We start from the raw sequence: 6,184 nt of genomic DNA, 5'->3' as shown, positions 1-6,184 counted from the left end.
TCTGCCATGTGAGATCCCTGGGTCACTGTTGCCACCACCAAGACCCTCACCAGATGTGTTCCTAGATCTTTGGACTTCCCAGCCTCCAAAACTGTAAGCAATAAATTTCGTTTTCTTACAAAGTATCCAGCTCCAGGTATTTTGTTATAAGCAACAGAAACAGACTAATACCCCAGGTATGCTCCTGGATGTCAGGGCCTGGATCAAGGACCTGTGCCAACAATAATGCCACCAACACCACTTACCATAACACTCCAGTCAATTTTGAGCCACTCTGGAACAGCAGTCAAATGCTGCATTTCCACAACCCTCACTAGTACCATGAGTACCACCATGACCTATATTGCCTCAGTACCCTAGGCACCTCTGGTAGGCCAGCGGCTGCATCAGCAGCTCTTAGGCCCTATCACTTGCCTCCACTGCCCAGTATTAAGTGACTTATGGTCTCAATAAATAGAGGAGTTCTTTTTATTCATTAGTACAGAAGTATTTTAACACTTAAACAATAGGTTTGACAACACAGCTATGTACCAACTGAAAATCAGCTCTGTATATTACTAATACAGAATCATAACACTATGTTGAAACAAATAAACCTTTAAGCTTATCATTTGGAAGATAATTTGAATAATTATCCAAAAGATATCCATTAAAAAGACTTCAATTTATAAATTATTAGGACCACAGTAACAAACAAGTCCCAAAATCTACCCTCCATCAGCCAACAAGAATTTTGATCCCTTCCTAAAGAGATCATGTCATAATTTTAAAATGGGAAGTAGATCATGTAAATTTCTTAGGTATACTATGCCAAAAGGTGATTGGTTTCAGAAGGTATCACAAATCAAACTTGGCTCCATGTACCAGAAGATAGGCAAATGCACTGGGCCCCAGGGACATCCTCTTATCCCACTCCAGCTTTATCACCTTACCAGACCATTGCTGCTGCCACTTACCACCATATGCAGACGACCTCACCCTACTCAGGATATCTCACCTCACACAGGATCCAACACTCTGGGCCTGGCTAGTGTCTCCCTCCCTGCCAGACACCTACCTTGCTCAGCCCCACCTAAATGCTTTTAAACTGAATTATTCAAGAAGGCAAAAAGGAAGCGGAGCCCATATAAATTTAAATGTACTTGATAAATACCTCAAGTAACTGTTGGGGGGTTCGTAGCCATTGCTTTATCATCAAATCTTGTATAACTTTCCCAGCATTCTATTGAGAGTAATATTTTCATGTTTTCTCCCTGGCCCTTGACAGAGTGTGTTTTTCTTTCTCTTTTTACCTGTTGTTTTGAATCTATCCAGAGAAACCTCCTACTTGCTCCCTTTGAGCAATGTCCCTTTCAACATTAAATATTCATCCACACAATTCATGTACTTAAAATGTCTCCTCCCATACCAATCTGCCTACCGAGTACCTTCACTAATTTCAAGAATAACCTGGAAGCCCACTTCCTGCAGAGGGGTCCTTAACAAATATAAAGGAGGACTTTATACCAACAATACAACACTAACACTTTGGCAATTCAGAAACCAAAAGATGCTTAACTTGAACATTTACAGAAATATTGGTGAAATCTAGTCACATCTGGCCTCCAACTTGATGTTTTTGTTTTTGTTTTTTTCAGTAGGGAACAACTTCTGAGCCTCAATTTATTTATTCTTGGGATGATAACCTAACTTGCTGAGATCAAATAAGGTAATGTGGAAGAGATTTTTATCCATAAAATACTGACACAAATATATTTAGTTAATGTCATTATTTCCTTTCTCAAGTTTCACTGTGGGCTCAAACTGCCAAATCTTAGAATATTCAGAAAATGTGCATCTTAGTGCATACGTGTTGCATTTGTGAATGACTAATGATGTGACTTAAGAAACTCACAAGCATTTTCAATTAGAAAAAATAAGTGTGTTAACCTCAATAAATATCTAGTTGGCAGCAATCTTTAATCCATTCATTCATCCATTCATTCAATAAATATTTATTAAGTACCTACTGTTTTCAAGGCACTTTTCTGAGTGCTGGTTAATAAACAGTAAACAGGATGTCGTCAGGATAAAAAAAAAAAAAGATGGTGGAATTGATGGTCCTACACACCACTCTCCTCCACAACTGATCAATCAAAAAAGCAAAGACTGCCAACCTGGGACCACTGAAGCTTGGAAGAAGAGGAGGGGAAACCCATGGAGTTTGCACTTTTCTGAGTGCTGGTTAATAAACAGTAAACAGGATGTCGTCAGGATAAAAAAAAAAAGATGGTGGAATTGATGGTCCTACACACCACTCTCCTCCATAACTGATCAATCAAAAAAGCAAAGACTGCCAACCTGGGACCACTGAAGCTTGGAAGAAGAGGAGGGGAAACCCATGGAGTTCGTGAAAGTGTGAGAAGCCAAACCAAGAGAAGGAAGAAACTGCTCCAACCATGTCAAATCCAGCATCTCAGGGCCAGCCCTGTGAGAGCAGGAAGAAGCTTCAGGACACATGGAGCAGGAGCCAACAAAAGCCACAGCTGAGCGCTTTGCATGAAGTTGTCTGGATGGAGTCTGCAGAAGAGAAGAGGGTCTCAGAGCATACCATACCAGCCCCCAGGACAGCGAGACCACTGACAGAGTTCCCATGCACCCACATAGGAGTGAGGGCCTGCAGCCAACTAAACACAGGAACCACCCAGAGGCCAGTGAGTCATCATGAGGTACCCATGCACGGCCCACCCCACAGGAAGCATTTGGAGTGCAGGGAGAGGGTGGCCTGCCGGAAGAACACTGGGTTGTACAGTGGGCCACTCATCTGCCTTCCCATCGGCACATGCCCGCTCAGTGAAGACAGGTCAGGGCAACAGAACTGCAGGAGGCACAGTTTGCTGGAAAGACTCAGTCTCAGGCCAAAATTTCCACACAGCCCAGGTGTATCTTGCCTCACAAGACCTGGAAGTAATTAGTAGAAGGAGACAAATAGCAAAGATCAAAGCGGAAATAAAAGAATTAGAGACTTAAAAAAGAACACAAAAAATCAATGAAAGAAAGAGTTGGTTTTGCAAGAAGATAAGCAAAATTGATAAACCTTTAGCTAGACTAACAAAGAAAAAAGGAGAAGATTCAAATAAATAAAATCAAAAATGAAAAAGGAGACATTACAACTGATACCACAGAAATACAAAGGATCATCAGAGACTAGTACGAACAACTACATGTGAACAAACTGGAAAACCTAAAAGAAATGGATAAATTCCTGGACACATACAACTTTGCAAGGTTGAATCATGAAGAACAGGAAAACCTAAACAGACCAATAATGAGTAGAGATTGAAGCAGTAATAAAAAGTATCCCAACAAAGAAAACCCCAGGACCAGATGGCTACACTGCCAAATTCTACCAAACATTTAAAGAACTAATACCAATCTTTCTCAAAGTCTTTCAAAAAATTGAGGAGGAAGGAATACTTCCAAACTCATTCTATGAAGCCAACAATAACCTCATAACAAAATCGGAAAAAGACATGACAAAAAAAAAAAAAAAGAAAAGAAACCTACAGACCAATATCTCTAATGAACACAGATACAAAGATCCTCAATAAAATACTAGCAAACAGAATCCAACAACACACTAAAAAAATCATTCACCATGATAAGTGGGATTCATCCAGGGATGCAAAGATGGTTCAACATATAAAAATCAACAAACATGATACATCACATCAACAGAATGAGGGGAAAAAAACCATATGATCTTTTCAATAGATGTGGAAAAAGCATTTGATAAAATCCAACACCCCTTCATGATAAAAACACTCAACAAATCAGGTATAGAAGGAATGGACCTCAACACAATAAAGGCATTTATGACAAATCCACAATTAATATCATACTGAATGGACAAAAATTAGAGGTTTTTCCTCTAAGATTTGGAACAAGACAAGGATGCCCACTTTCCCCACCCTTATTTAACATAGTACCTGAAGTTCTAGCCAGTGCACTAAGGCAAGAGAAAGCAATAAAGGGAATCCAAATTGGAAAGGAGGAAGCAAACTATCCCTATTTTCACATGGCATGATTATATACATAGAAAACCCTAAAGATTCCACCAAAACATTATTATAACTAATAAATGAATTCAGTATAGTTGCAGGATACCAAATCAACACACAAAAATCAATAGACTTCCTATATACCAATAATGAAATAGCTGAAGAAGAAATCAAGAAAGTGATTCCATTCACAATAGCTACCAAAAAAATGAAATTTAACCAAGGAGGTGAAAGGCCTCTACAATGAAAACTATAAAACATTGCGAAAAAAACTGAAGAGGACACAAATAAATGGAAAGATATACCACATTCTTGGGTTGGAAGAATTAACATCATGAAAATGTCCATATTACTCAAAGCAATCTATACATGCAACACAATCCCTATCAAAATACCAATGACATTCTTCACAGAAATATAAAAAATGATCTTAAAATATGTATGGAACCACGAAAGACACTGTATAGAAAAAGCAATCTTTGAAGAAAAACAACAACATTGGAGGCATCATACTTCCTGACTTCAAAATATATTATAAAGCTATAGTAACCAAAACAGCATGGTACTGACATGAAAACAGACAAATGGAATGGAATAGAGAGCCCAGAAATAAACCCACACATTTACAGCCAACTGATTTTGGACAAAGGAGCCAAAAATATACAGTGGAAAAAGAACAACCTCTTCAATAAATGGTGCTGGGAAAACTAGATATACGCATGCAGAGGACTGAAACTAGACCTGTATCTCTCACCATACACAAAAATCAACTCAAAATGGATTAAAGATCAATTTAAGATCTGAAACTGTGAAACTGCTAGAAGAAAACACAAAGGTGGATGCTACAGGAAATGGGAATGGGCAGCACTTTTCTGAGTGAGACTACAAAAGCACAGGCAACTAAAGCAAATGTACACAAATGGGACTCATCAAACTGAAAATCTTCTGCCCAGCAAGGGACACTATCAATAAAGCTACAGAATGGGAGGAAGTGTTTAAAAACTAAACATCAGACAAGAGGTTAATATTCAGAATATATAAGGAACTCAAACAACTCAACAGCAAACAAACAAACAAAAAAAATTAAAAAGGGCAAAGGATCTGAATAGACATTTCTCAAAAGAAGACATAAAAATGAACAAAAGCACGTGAAAAAATGTTCAAAAGCACTAATCATTAGGGAAATGCAAATTCAAACTACAATGAGATATCATCTTACCCCAGTTAGAATGGCTATTATCAACAAGACAGAAAATAACTAATGCTGCCAAGGATATGGAGAAAAGGGAACTCTTCTACATTGCTGGTGGGAATGTAAATTGGTACAGCCATTGTGGAAAAAAGTATGGAAGTTCCTCAGAATGCCTTAGAACTAAAAATAGATCTACTGTATGACCTGGCTATCCCACTAGTAGGTATATACCCAAAGGAAGTGAGATAAATATATCAAAAAGACACCTGCACTCCCATGTTCATCACAATACTATTCACAATAGCCAAGAGATGGAATCAACCTAAATGCCTATCAACAGATGAATGGATAAAAAAAAAAAATCAAACTGTGGTACATATATATGATGGAATGCTATTCAACTATAAAAAGAAATGATATCCTATCATTTGCAGCAACGTGAATGAAACTGGGAATCACCATGTTAAGTGAAGTAAGTCAGACACAGAAAGACAAATACTGCATGATCTCACTCATATGTGGAATCTAAATAAAAAAAACAAAATAACTTGTTCTCATAGAAGTAGAGAGTAGAATAATGGTTACTAGAGGCTGGGAGGGGAGGGTTTGGGAGGGAAGGAGAAGTGGTGGACTAATGGGTACAAAACTATCCTATCTGCCCTAAAAGAATCATTGCACGGTATATGCATGTATTGAAATAATACACTGTACCCCACAAATATGTATAAGTAAATGTTTAAAAAATAAATAAAAATAATAATAAAATTAAAAATAGTGAAAAAATAAAAAATAAACTGTAAACAAAACAGAGTTCCTACCCTCACAAGCTTCCATTCAAGTGATAAGAAGACAGGTAATAAATAATCCATTGTCAGGTAGTGGTAAAGGCTGTGACAAAATAAGACAGGGTAAGTGCTAAGAGCGTGTCAAAGAAAAAGGTCAGGAAAGACCT

At 37.9% G+C, this 6,184-nt stretch overlaps 1 protein-coding gene across 1 annotated transcript in view; it reads right to left on the bottom strand.

Annotated features, from left to right (window-relative positions):
- Positions 1-6,184, bottom strand: part of SCFD2 (sec1 family domain containing 2) — a 171,942-nt gene that overhangs the window by 157,079 nt on the left and 8,679 nt on the right. The window lies entirely within an intron of this gene.

The sequence above is a fragment of the Galeopterus variegatus genome, unplaced genomic scaffold (assembly GCF_000696425.1).
Source record: "Galeopterus variegatus unplaced genomic scaffold, G_variegatus-3.0.2 Scaffold846, whole genome shotgun sequence".
In the NCBI taxonomy this organism is placed as follows: domain Eukaryota; kingdom Metazoa; phylum Chordata; class Mammalia; order Dermoptera; family Cynocephalidae; genus Galeopterus; species Galeopterus variegatus.
This window is presented reverse-complemented; position numbering and strand designations above follow the sequence as displayed.